At 39.1% G+C, this 12,986-nt stretch overlaps 1 non-coding gene across 1 annotated transcript; it reads left to right on the plus strand.

Moving 5' to 3' along the window:
* Positions 12,640 to 12,726, plus strand: TRNAM-CAU. Its single transcript is given in 2 exon segments — positions 12,640 to 12,677; positions 12,691 to 12,726. It is a non-coding gene; the product is annotated as a tRNA-Met (tRNA).

The following is a 12,986-nucleotide window of genomic DNA, read 5'->3' on the forward strand; positions in this document are numbered from 1 at the left end:
TTAACGACTGCAGAGACTTCATAAGCTCGGAGGTGGGGTTGTGATCGCAAGCAGAAACAACGATTTTCACTAGTAGACAGAGGTACGCGGTTCGCATCCCTTTTCTACAGGCGGTTTGGCTGTGTTGATGGCTTGTGGAAATAAATTTTTTCACAGGCGGGTGACTGAGAACCGCCTATAGAAATCTTTTTGTAGAAAATACAAAATCGGAAATTTTCCACATGCGGGTAAGTGAGAATCGCATGTGGAAATGCATTTCTATAGGTGGTTCAGTTATACCAACCGCCTGTAGAATTTTTTTTCTAGAAAATACGAAATTGGTTTTTAAAAATAGAGAAAAAAAGATTTTCGCGCGTAGCCTCCTCTATCACTCCACCTATTACTCAGTTGTGTCTATATTATAGTTTAGTTCCCCACATACTATCATAAACTAATCATAAATTGATTATTTGAGGCCCTAAACAGATTCAAATGGAAAAGTCATCAACTACAAAGTTTTACAACTTTTTAAGATCTACAACTTTTATATTGGTAGTTCCTTCATCCGAGGTCATTTACAAAATTTGAATTTCAAATTTGAGAAATTCAAACATAGTTTTCGATGACAAGATGATTTCAAATGAAAAAAATTATCAACTACAAAGTTCCATAACTTTTCAAGATCTACAACTTTCATTTTGACGGTTTTTTCAAACGAGGTCATTTGAAAAGCTCAAAAAATTCAAGTTCAAATTATTTCTACCGGCGGATTTCTTAAGAAACCGCATGTAGAAATATGATTTCTACAGGTGGTTTCTTAGGAGAACCGCATGTAGAAATACATGATTTCTACATGCAGTTTTGTTAGAAAAACCGCCTATAAAATTTGATTTTCACAGGCAATTTTTTAGTCGGGTAAGCCAATTTCTTTCTACAGACGTTCTTTAATTGAAACCGCTTGTAAAAATTATGCTCCACCGCTGGCTTTGAGCACTTCTGTACTGGTGTTTTGCTGGGCTGTGCGAGCGGTGCCGGGCATGGATATGGATTGCATCCTCACTCTCCTCACGCCTGTCCAGAAGAAGCAACATAGTCAAGGCAAGATCCTCGCCCTTAGAAATTACTGCAGGTAGGTAATTGGGGGCGGCTGCAATCGCTGATGGGGTGAATGGCCATATATAATGATGATGATTAGTGAGGAGAAAAGATATACGTGATGTGGTTGATGATAGAATAAAGTCCGAAAAATAATTAGTTATGTGCATGTATCTCTGATCAATAATGAAATTAGAATAAATCATGTGTCTCCTTTTTCTGTGTTGAGCATGTATGTCATCATTATTTCGGATGCAACGTACTTGTGACATTGTCCACTAGTTTACTAATACAGATGTGATGTCAAACAGCAGTAGTGATGCATGTACTATGGTTTACTCAAAATTAGTCCATACTACATCACTCACACAAGTGTATTGCACCGTCCTTAAATCAATCATGCTGAATTTGCAGCTGCATGTAAAATACTTTGCAATGCAAATATATATGGCAAACAAGCCAAGTTTTCATCATGATCCCACAATATACGCTTAGTGCTGTTGGTTTTGAAAAACACAATCTTGAGTGTAGATTCCACACAAACTAACATATATAAAGGACATATTTTGACATATATAAATATCTAAACCCTAGCTTTAAGAAACCTTTGACTCCTCCATAAATGTAGTATACTCACTACCTTAATTGCTATTATATAAGATATGTATCTTTTTCTATATAAATATTATAAAAAATAGTACAATAATTCAGTGATATCTATCTTTACATATCCAAGAATTAAAGGCATGCATGTTAGTTGGTGGGTGTGGGGGTACTTCCCTTTGACTTCTCCATAAATGTAGTAAACTTTACTATATATGGTATCTATCTATCTATCTTTTTTCTATATCAATATTATGTATAAATATTTCACCTTACTATATGGTATCTATCTATCTTTTTGCTATATCAATATTATATATAAAAACAGTAAATTAATACATTAATATCTATCTTTTGCTATATGGTATCTATCTTTTACTTTATAAATCTTGTAAAACTAGTAAACTAATTCAGTAATATCTATCTTTTGCTATATATATGGTATCCAAGAAGTGTTTTCATATATCCAAGAATTGAAGGCATGCATATGTTAGCTAGCCTGTGGGTGGGTACTTCCTCATATATTATATATAGAAAGCACATACAATGGAGTCCTAGACATACATAGTAGTACCAAATACGAACTCCAGCAAGTCCCTAATAAACTGCTGGATCTATATTAGCTAGCCTGAAGATGGCTGGGAAAGTAGCAATTCTCCTCCTGCTAGTAGTGTCATTAGCCGCCATGGCTTCTCCACACCAAGCCAAGCTTGGGTGCAGAGACTTCGAGAAGGCGCGCATCCTTCATGATTGCAGAGAATTCATCAGGCCCGAAGGCAGGTATATTATCCCAACGCGAAACGGCAATTGTTGCTGGGCGGTGCGAGTAGTGCCGGGTCTGGACATGCCTTGCATCATCACTCTCCTCACGCCTGTCGAGAGGAAGCAAAATAGTGAAAGCAAGATCCTCGGCCTTAGAAATGTGTGTATGTAATTGGGTCGGCGAACTGATAAAATCCAAAAGAATAATCAGGTTTTGGGCATGTATCTTTGAATAATAATGAAAACAGAATAAATCATATGTCTCCTTTTTTCTGTTGGGCATGTATATCATGATTATTTCATATGCAAATGTAATTGTGGCTTGTCCACTAGTTTACTAGTACAATGTGTGACATCAACAGCAGTAGTGATTCATGTACTCCGGTTTTAAGAGAGACAAAAATTATGAGTTGGCGAATTGCACATTGTTTAAAGGTATGTTTAGATTTATTAGTGCTAGTTATTGTTAGCAGCTAATATTAGAGTTACCGGATTCAAACGAGAACTAATAGCTCGAAATGAAGTACCTGGTTAATAAAAACTTATGATGTGCAAACTTGCTAATCAAACACTTACTAATTTGATTAAAATTGTTACCTAAGGTCTAGGGACCAAAAGTATCCCCTAGTATTAGATGATGTGGATCGCTACACTGGTACACGTTCGGGCATTAGCACCGGTCGGGAAGGGCCTGTTGCCCCGGTTCCCGAGCCGGTGCTGCCCTTCCAGGACTAAAGGCCCACCCTTTAGTCCCGGTCCGGGCAACCGGGGCTAAAGCCCCCCCCCTTTAACACCGGTTGGTAATAACAACCGGTGTTAAAGGGTCCTGCCAGGGCTGCCACGTTGCAGGACCCTTTAACACCGGTGTTAAAGGGTTTCTTTTTCTTTTTTTTGTTCACTTCTTCGGTTCTGTTTATTGTTTATATATAATATATAATAACAGGTTTTTCAATACATGTTTTTCTGATACAATAATATATTTATATTAAGCATATTAAGCATATATAAATAGAAATTATAGGCTTAGCTTAATAATTAAGCTTTGCTTATAATAAAATGAATAGACCACATCAAAAATTAAATAGATATGTAAAAAGCTTTATATATATATAGTTTTATATGTACAAAATTCGTAACACATATATACATAGAGTTTTTTCTCCCAATGTCTACAAACGATACAAATGATCATCGTTGTTTGGAATAAGAGTTTCGTTGCCGTTAAAGTGAAACTCGCCGTTTGGATTGATCACTTGTTCGCGGAGAAATCCTGCTATCGTCTCTTGGATAGCTTTGATTCGGTCTTGTTGTAGGACCTTTTCCCTCAGCCATTCCGTCTTTAATTTAAAATAAATAAAAAAGGTATTAGTTATCTAAGTTATTCAATATAATTCAGGAGATAATGAAAAGAGACATGTAACGTACTCTGAGCGTCTCTATGGGTGTTTGATTGACTTGTGCCATCATGAATTTGCACACGTAATATGCACATAGATTGTTCCCCCTTCTTGTCTTAAACACCACTGTATGATATATATATATAAATATTCACGACCACGACAATAAGAAGGCTAAAAGTTAGCGAAAGTTTGTTAGCTAGTAGAACTTACTTGTGGATGTATTATGTTAAGCGGCGCTTTACATCCACTGAGATGTTCACGGTCAATGAATCTTTCCCAAACCCTATACACAGCCATTGTGGATCGTGAACTAATAATTACAGAGTTATATTATGATATTTTTGTAGCTGAGATCGACATTACGTACCTTTGAATAATGTTTACCATTTGTTGATAATTTTCTTGTGGTTTTCTCATTGAGTCAAAGATTATTAACCGGTTCTTGGGAATTTCAATGACCATGAGTATCCAGTGAAAGCTGTTTACACACACATATATATAGTCAGTCCTATAATGTAAAATAAAATATGCATACACTTAATAACTATATAACTCACTCGAAGTTGAAGGGGAAGAGTATTTTTTGTTTTTCTTTTTGGTTCACAAAGAACCTCATAAGATTGGTGCAGACTTCTGTCTCATGATCTGCTGTCCACACTGCCTGCGGAGCCTTGAAAACAATATAAGGGTCAACGAACCCAATACTATTGTCATTTTTCATTCTGAGCTCTCTCATTTGGTGCCTGCATATATACATACAAATCCTAAGTGTGTAAGGATTATATACATGTAATTAAATAAGTTAGAAGTATAATAAAAAGAAAAAAATACTTACAGACAAAAGCAGCTGAGAAGAGATTTGTTAAGAGCGTCGAGGTGGCATAATTGGTGCAATTCTTCGAACTGCACGTATATGAGGTCATCTCCACGGAAGTAGTGATGTTGTCTAATACGAACAGAAATCCAATTATCTCCCCTTTTAGACGCCTCAATGCACCATTTGTTTATTGCAAACATTTGTGTGCCGAGCTCGTGTAAACGCTTAGGGTCGAATAGACTCCTGCCCGGTTCATATCTTGCCCTCCATTGATCAACTACCTCGGCTTTTTCAAATGTTTGGCATCCAAGAATGGCGGCAATTTCTTCCATATTTAAACCGCTCTGTCCAAAGTAACGCTCAAGCGAGTCTAGCTCAGACAACGCTAAGGATTTCTTTGGCATCAAGTCTTCATTTGAACGTGACAGTCATGGGACTTCAAGTTCAGGAATTTCTTCTCTGGCACATTAATTATTCCCTTGATATTGGAGGAGAATCCAGATGGGACCTTGATGCTGCTAAGACATTCAAACATGCTTTCCTTCTCTTCTTTGCTCAGAGTGTAGCTAGCAGGGCTTAAGTAATGACGTCCATCATCTGTCTTTTCTGGATGCAGGTTGTCTCGTTCTTTCATGCGCTGCAAGTCTTGTCGTGCTTCAAGTGAATCCTTAGACTTCCCATAGACACCCATGAATCCGAGCAAGTTCACACAAAGATTCTTTGTCAGGTGCATCACGTCGATCGCGTTGCGGACCTCTAGGATATTCCAGCAAGGTAGCTCCCAAAATATGGATTTCTTCTTCCACATGGGTACGTGTCCCTTAGCATCCTTGGGAATAGGTTCGCTACCTCGTCCCTTTCCAAATACCACTTTTATATCCTTGACCATTTCGAGTACATCATCCCCGGTTCGATTGAGAGGTTTGATCCGGTGGTCTGCCTTCCCTTTAAAATGCTTGCCTTTCTTTCGTACTGGGTGGTTCACAGGAAGAAACCGACGGTGGCCAAGGTACACGACCTTTCGACATTTTTTCAAAAATACACAGTCAAGGTCTTCATAACAATGTGTGCATGCATTATATCCCTTGTTTGACTGGCCTGAAAGATTACTCAGAGCTGGCCAATCATTGATTGTTACAAACAGCAATGCTCGCAGGTCAAAGTGCTCTTGTTTGTACTCATCCCACACGCGAACTCCTGGTTTGCTCCATAAAAGTTGAAGTTCCTCAACTAATGGCCTTAGGTAGACATCTATGTCATTGCCAGGTTGCTTCGGTCCTTGGATAAGCACCGGCATCATAATAAACTTCCGCTTCATGCATAGCCATGGAGGAAGGTTGTAGATACATAGAGTAACTGGCCAAGTGCTGTGACTACTGCTCTGCTCACCGAAAGGATTCATACCATCTGTACTTAAGGCGAACCGCAAGTTTCTAGCATCATCTGCAAAATCTGGGAATTCTCTGTCTATCGCTCTCCACTGGGATCCATCGGCAGGGTGTCTCAGCATATTGTCTATCTTACGGTCTTCTTTATGCCACCGCAACAACTTTGCATTGTCCTTATTTCTGAACAGACGTTTTAATCGTGGTATTATAGGAGCATACCACATAACCTTGGCTGGAATTTTCTTCCTATGACGTTCTTCACCCTCAACATCGCCAGGATCATCTCGTCTAATCTTATACCGTGATGCCTTACATACAGGACATGCATCCAAATTCTCGTATTCCTCCCCACGGTAGAGGATGCAGTCATTAGGACATGCGTGTATCTTCTGGATTTCTAATCCCAAAGGACAGACAACCTGTTTTGCTTCATACGTAGTGGTGGGCAATTCGTTGTCTTTCGGAAGCATCTTTTTTATGATCTTCAATAACTGCCCAAATTCCTTGTCAGATGTACCATTCTTTGCCTTCCATTGCAGCAATTCTAGTGTGGTACCCAGCTTTTTTTGCCCCTCCTCAGCGGTGGGATATAGCGATTTCCTGTGGTCCTCTAGCATGCGCTCGAACTTGGCTTTCTCTTTATCACTTTCACATTCTCTTTGTGCATCACGGATGGCATCACCAAAAGCATCATCGCCCCGATCATCTTCTGTCGCCACCTCTTCTTCATTATCTACCCCTATTGCAACATCATTGAAGCGACCGTACTGAGCAATAATATTGGCATGGTCCAATTCTTCTTCTTCTTCTTCTTCTTCTTCTTCTTCTTCACCTTCATCCATTATAATCCCGCTTTCTCCATGTTTGGTCCAACAAATGTAGTTTGGTACGAAACCTGACTTTAATAAGTGTGAATGAAGAGTTCTTGAGTTAGAATATTCCATCAAATTCTTGCACACGGCACATGGACAGCACATGAAACCGTCCCTCTTATTTGACTCGGCCACATTTAAGAAATAGTGCACGCCATTAATGAACTCTTCGGAGCGCCGATCGACATTATACATCCAATTACGTGTTACCATCTGCATTAAATATAACATATATATTATGAAAACCATGCACACATATACTTTCTCATCTTATTGCACAACATGTCTAAGATACATAGTTGATTAATTTAGGAAAGCTTGGCTACAACAAATACAATCGCAACTAGCACTAAAAAAACCAAAACTAAATTGCACTTAAGCAACATAATTAGTTCGCGTCCGATCCTAACTATAATAGAAAGATCATTCGCTTGATCAACATCATTAAAATAACAACGTGGATTTGAGCTAAAAATAATGCGAACATCACAAGCCAAAAACAACATGAAAAGACAAGAAAGACAAAAGTTAGTCACCTCCAAGCACGAAGAGACGATGACGGAGTCGAAGAAGATCAACGATGGGCGTTGGAGATGAAGAACAAGCAAGAAGAAGCTCCAAGAACAACAATGGTGCTCTCGGTTTCAAATGGGCAGAGGGGAGGAGGGAGCCGGCCTATAAACCGGAACTTTAGCACCGGTTCAGGAAAAAACCGGTGCTAAAGGGTCACCCTTTAGCACCGGTTTGTAACAAAAACCGGTGCTAAAGGGTTTGCCTCGGACCGTGGCTCACCAGTCAATGCTAAAGGGTCTCTGTCCCGACAGCACCTGTCAGTAGCCGTTGGGCAGGACCCTTTAGCACCGGTTCGTGTTACGAACCGGTGTTAAAGGGCTCTTTAACCCCGGGCCACAAAATGGCCGAGGTTTTTGGCCATTTTGAGCATCGACCAATGCCTCATTCTGTAGTAGTGCTAGGTTGCATGGAGAGATTGAAAGTTAATGGGGAATGCTTTGGTAAGATGTATATGTAATAGATTTGAATAATAGGTGCTCAAAATTTGTAATGACAGATACCTACGGGAACATATACAACTTTCATAAAAAAGCAAATGGGTTCTGGCACAGTTGGCTCGTGTGTAGGTTCTAATCTGAGTTAAATCTTGACTTGATGATAAATCTTGAGGTCCAGTGATCGCAGGAAATATCGGATAACTGATTGGTTTATACAATTTGAATATCGACATGCATCTACATGTATACCTGCAACACAGAAAATAGTAATGACAATCTCTAGAATAAAATTACACGGATCCTCTGCTGGGATCTAGCTTTAGGTAACCATCTGCTGCTTCTTACTGTGATCAAGGGATCGAACATATCCAAGCATAGCATCTACGGCCACATCAATTAGCATCAAAGATAAACAAGTAAACTAACCAACCTTGGTCTGCCTCAAAACCATATGAACTTTAACTATATATGTCAGATATATTTACATATGGAGCAAACCATTTTTCTATGGAAAGGGAATATTCATAATTTCGTCAAACATACCATAGCCGCACACAAAGAACTCAGAGTAAGGAAAAAAAATAAAAAATACACATTAAGGCAGATTGCATCATCTTTACCTTAATGGTACCACTATAGGAATGTAGAGAAATTGCTGACCTGCATGGAGGTGGGTAACGCATGCATGCTGTGTCTCACTCTAAAATCCTACAATTATCCAACTGATAACTATTTAGTTAAACATATATAAGGGTCCCTCATCCTCTGTTTCACTATCATAATAACTAAATTCTAAACATTGACATGATGACCAAAGTTGCCAAAATGAACTTACTAAAATTAAAGTAAAATCATCTTAACATCTGAAGGAAAAAGGCACTACATTTGATTTCAAGAATGGGATTGCACATGTTTGAGGTGCTTAAAGGATTGTGCAATTCCTAGCCCCGCCCAGGCAGACTGAGCCGAGAAGGAAGAAGAAAGGTCCCGACAAGCTCTATCCATTCCACCGTCATCCTCGTCAGTTTCACGAAGCCCAGATCTCCTCTTGTCAACCCTACAGTGAACCAAGAACAAAAAAATTTCGGTAAAAGGCTTGTCAGAGATAAAGCAAACCGACCAAAGGAACATCATATATCAGCGAGTCCAAGAAACCATTGAAGAAGAAGAAGAAGAAGGGGGTCAACCTTTTTGGTCACACGCCGATCCTGAGATCACCCACCAATTAAGGCCTTGTTTAGATGCAAAAAGTTTTTAGATTTTGACACTGTAGCATTTTCGTTTTTATTTGACAAACATTGTTTAATTATGGAGTAACTAGGCTTAAAAGATTCGTCTCGTGATTTACAGATAAACTGTATAATTAGTTATTCCTTTTATCTATATTTAATACTTCATGCATGTGTTACAAGATTCGATGTGACGGGGAATCTTGTAAAGTTTTGGGTTTTTGGGTGTATCTAAACAAGGCCTAACTCCTCCCGCAAGTCGCCAGCAATGACGCTGCCGAAGCTGAGGCCTTGTTTAGTTCAAAAAAATTTGCAAAATAGGAATAGTAGTATTTTCGTTTGTATTTGACAAATATTGTCTAATTATGGACTAACTAGGCTCAAAAGATTCGTCTCGTCAATTCCGACCAAACTGTACAATTAGTTTTTATTTTGATCTATATTTAATACTCCATGCATACGTCTAAAGATTCGATGTGACAGGAAATCTGAAAAATTTTACAAAATTTTTGAGGAACTAAACAAGGCCTGAATCCATGAACCCCGTCAAGCAACAGGTAGCAGGTGACCAGGTGGGGTTCAGATGGGTGGCAGAGGATGAGTAGTGGAGGCAAGGTACGATCGAATCCAGCGGTGTCCAAATCCTTGGGGGAGCCTTAAATAAAAAAAAAGAAATCCATGCGGAGGATCTCGCCGTTCGCATGCATGAGATGATCTCAACAATGCGGAAGAGGAGGCCGGCGATTCGGAGACCCACCTCGATCATGCTGCATTTGAGGAGGCCGCCGCAGCTTGTCGCTGACCTCATTGCTGTAGATCTTATTACCATCTCTGGAGAAGGAAGAATGCGAGAGCCGGAGAGCTGATCGAGAGCAACAACAACTGGAGGAATAAGGACGGCAGATTCGGAGACCCACCGCGATTGGCGTCCGTGCGAGGTCCGCGGCGGTGGCCGCATGAGCCGTGTGCTTCGTCGGCGACGTGAGCTCCCACCGGTCCCTAATTGCCTGATGGAAACAGAGCGCAGCTTCTCCCCAACGCTGTATGCGATGGTTTCGACTGTCTCGTCACACATGTAGACGTCGAGTCTAAGTTAGACGTCATTTCTGCGTTTTTTTTCCTTCTCTTCTCATTAAATTAGCTGTCACATCAGCAAATTGTCTACGTAAAAAACTCAACCTGTGGGGTAAGACAACCCTTAGGTATTGCATTAAGAAGAAGACCTTTCCATGTAGGTTGAGAAAATCTCGGAACCTTTACTTCATCCATACGTAGTGTCATCGTAGCCCATGTGAGAACACGATGGGCCTAGATCGGTGTTTTGGCATGAGACAGATGAGAGGATTTTTTTTAACCCCAGCCTAAATTTTGCTCCCACGGAAAGTCGAACCCGTCGTTGCGTTGCTCTAACCAACTGGACTAGAGGCCCTTTGGCCCAAATTATCTACATGGCAAGGTAACTAATAGAGATAAAAACCATGATGGATTCTAAATGGGATTTTAAGCTAAAAATGATTATGAAGGGAGTATTATGAAATACTTGTTGAATAAATAGATTTTTAGCAAATTTAGAACAAATTAGGTCTCATTTGGCATAGCTCAACTTTAATAGTGAAGTTGTATTGAGGGGTTTTAGCTTAATGAGCAACTTTCTCAGTAAAGCATGGCAGATCTAGGATTTCAATCATGAGTGTATGGACGAAAACGATATAGTTCATCTACATAGACATAACATAATTAAATCACTAAATTATAATAAAATAGTTGCAGTTATATATAGATGGAATAAGTTACATGTTTCCATAATTCCATTACAAGTTTCCAACTAAATCTTATAAACTATACTTGGGCCTTGTTTAGTTGGACATAACATAATTAAATCACTAAATTATAATAAAATAGTTGCAGTTATATATAGATGGAATAAGTTACATGTTTCCATAATTCCATTACAAGTTTCCAACTAAATCTTATAAACTATACTTGGGCTTTGTTTAGTTGCCGAAATAAAAAAATTTCGGCTACTTTTCGTTTGTTTGTGACAAATATTATCCAATTATAGACTAACTTACATGCAAACTGTGTAATTAGTTTTGTTTTTGACTATATTTAATGCTTCATGCATGTAACGCAAGATTCGATGTGACGGAGAATCTTGAAAAGTTTTTGGATTTTAGGGTGAACTAAACAAGGCCTTGTATGATTTGGAGTGGAAAAAGATACCTTGCGCTTTCTGCTACCGAGTATGAGCATGAGCACTCCATAGAGATGCAAGATTGCTATTCCCTCTTCATGCTGCTTGATGTTCTGCAATAATAAAACTAAGTACTTACTGATCACTGAGTACTCTAGGGATGGATATTTTCTAAGAAAATAATTGGTCAAATTAGAAGAGAGGAATTCCACGAACTAGAACTATTGATTACTCAGCTAATGTCTAATGGTACATTGGAATAGAACAAGATTGAATTTTACCGTTTGCACCTTTGCATCAGGGCCGGGAAGCAGCCGGACTGCCGGAGGGATCCTCAGGGAAGTAGCAGCGCCTCGGCCTGCCGGCCGTCAGCCGTCAGCGATGAGGGTTTTCGTCTTTCCAGCCGGCGGCAGGTTGAGAAGGTACTAGTTGCCTCGTTTGGTCTGGCTGTTCTACATGTGTTGGGTAGTTCGGAACTGGGCTGTTGTCGGGCCTAGAAGCAAACGAACGTAGAGTATTGGAGCTGTTGTATCAGCTGAGCAAAACTAGCAATTGCGTTTAATAATATAGCAACTCCAACAGATATGCTACCCTTGTTATCTAGACTATTTTTATATTTTTAAAGCAAAAAATAAAGTCCAACAGGTGTGCTATCTGGTTTGCTAAAATAGCAAGTTTACTACTTCTGAACTTTCGCTTGTTATATGTAGCATGTCGTCCTCACTAGCTATCATATACAAAGGCTGTTGTGAAATTCTATGCTTTGAGTGAGTTTTTATTTTACACAATGGCTAAACTTTGTAGTTTAGAATATAATTTTACCTAGTCTCTAGGAGATGCTCTTACATATGTACATGATATTAAAGGGTATATATACTTGGTATTTTTCTAGAAATTTTAGGGGACAATTGTACCCCCATGCACCTACTATAAATCTGCCCCTGTGGTGAAGTTGAACTGTTTTAACAATGTATTACACATAATAATTGTATTTAACAATATAATATACATGTACAGGTTATTAATAGGTGATTTAAGATAACTCTATGAATTGAAACTTTCAAGGACTGTGATGTCAACAACACTAGTGATGCATGTACTACGGTTTAAGCGAGATGGAAATTATGAGTTGGCGAATTGCACGTCATTTAAAGGTATGTTTAGATTTATTAGTGCTAATTGCTAGCAGCTAAAATTAGCACTGCTAGATTCAGACGATAGAACTAACAGTTCGAAATGACGTATTAAACGATTTTACTTTTAAAATAACAACTTGCAGGAAACAACAAAGGGGTGGTGGCGCAGTTGGCTAGCGCGTAGGTCTCATAGCTAAAGCGAGTGATCCTGAGGTCGAGAGTTCGAGCCTCTCTCACCCCACTTTTTACTCTTTTGTTTTCCACATAGTTAGCCTTATGTTTTTCTTTTTCCACATCATCAGTTTCACACTTATTATTCTCTCTCTCTCTCTCGCTCTCTCTCTTTTGCGTTACATGATGACACAGAACACCATTACTCTGGTTCTAAATTTTAGGCACGATTCCTCATTCTAAGTGAGGATTTCTAAAGATCTTGATTTTCAGAGCGAGCCTCATGGCAAATGGCTGTTGCAAAATAAATTCGTGATTTTCGAATGCTAT

The sequence above is a fragment of the Sorghum bicolor genome, chromosome 2, assembly GCF_000003195.3.
Source record: "Sorghum bicolor cultivar BTx623 chromosome 2, Sorghum_bicolor_NCBIv3, whole genome shotgun sequence".
Classification (NCBI taxonomy): Eukaryota; Viridiplantae; Streptophyta; class Magnoliopsida; order Poales; family Poaceae; genus Sorghum; species Sorghum bicolor.